Source organism: Vigna radiata, unplaced genomic scaffold (genome assembly GCF_000741045.1).
Source record: "Vigna radiata var. radiata cultivar VC1973A unplaced genomic scaffold, Vradiata_ver6 scaffold_337, whole genome shotgun sequence".
NCBI lineage: Eukaryota > Viridiplantae > Streptophyta > Magnoliopsida > Fabales > Fabaceae > Vigna > Vigna radiata.
In genome coordinates this window covers 270,084-271,721 of record NW_014541822.1, presented here as the reverse complement: position 1 = coordinate 271,721, position 1,638 = coordinate 270,084, and positions in this window count along the sequence as shown.

Here is a 1,638-nt window from a genome sequence, read left to right as displayed (position 1 = left end):
TATATATATATATATTATACATATTAATACTAATATAATTACATTTCCTCAATAATAAATTTAATATAATTTATTACAAAACATTTAATATCACCTGTAAAATCTAAGTTAAATATTTAATTATCTCTTATTAGTATGATATCATACACTTATGAAATTTAAGTTAAATATTTACCATTATTTTGGTATTCTTAATTTTTTTTTGTTGAGCTTATTCTCAACTTCAACCTTAATTTTGGTATTCTTAAAGTAGGAAGCACTCTCTTCCATTCTTATTTTGCGAGGAGGATTCCTTCAATACTTGGAAATCTTTTACAGCTACGCTATCTAGATCTTGCGGAAAATTTTCTTTGGGGAAAAATTCCCATTGAGATACGAAATATCAAACACTTACAGTATCTCGATCTTGGTCTATTTTAGCTTTTCGGAAAAATCCCATCTCAAATTGGAAATCTTACAAAGCTACAACATCTCAGTCTAGGAAGAAATACTCCTCCATATGGATGGAAAAGGCGAAATTATATTTCAAAAACCCTTTCTAGAGCAATCCCTTTTCGCATGGGGAATCTTCCATTATTGCATACTCTCCGACTAGTTCGCAATTTTGAGATAAAAACTGAGGATGCACAGCGGCTGTCTACTCTCCATTCCTTTACCATTCTTGAGTTGAGTTCATTGCACAGTCTGAAATCCTCTCAAAATTCTACATGGTGCAGCAGATACATATTTCGGGACTTGAACTTATCTTATAACCAAATTACTAATAGCATACCCGAGAGCATCAGTCTGCTATTTGAATTGGAAATTTTGTCGTTGGAGATGAATTCTTTAAACGGTGATGTAACTGAATCTCATCTTTCTAATTTTTCCAAATTAACTTTCTTAGGCTTGTCACGTAACTCTATGTGTAAAATTTGGCTCTAGTTGGGTTCCTCCTTTTCAATTAACGTTCTTGTTTCTTGCATCTTGAAAGGTAGGATCGAGTTTTCCTAGTTGGATCCAAACTCAAAATTCCTAAATCAAGTCTGTTACATGTTTTTCAAAATAATTTAAGTTGTTTTCAAAACATACCTGTGATAATCGATTATTTGGGGCGATAATCGATTATTCAAGAGCAACATGGTTTATTAGAAAAACTCATGATAATCAATTATTGCTCCTCATAACCGATTAAATACGTAACAGTGCCAAAAATACGAGTTTTACATATTTAAAGACATTCCTAATACATTTGTATTCTACAAAGTGCTTTTAAAATAATTTCTAATATTTTCTTCAAGGTTAAATTTCTTGTAGCATCATCAAAACCATTTACTTCAAGATTTACCAGTGCTCATCATTGATAACAAGATCAAACCAGCGGAAAAATCTGTGTTTGATTTCTCTATCCTTACACTTTTACATTTAGTCGACTTACCTGTTTAGGTAGTCAACTTTGTATTTTCGCTGCACTTAGAATTTTCATTCCTTGTGATTCAATAAACTTTGTAAAGGTTTTTACTTTGCGAAAAAGATTTCAAAAAGACTCTGATTTTGAAACCTCACCAATTCACCCCCCCCCCCCCCCCGTTGAAACGAAGCCAACCTTTTTCTAACACACTGCTATATATTTGCGATGACACATTGCTTGGATATGCT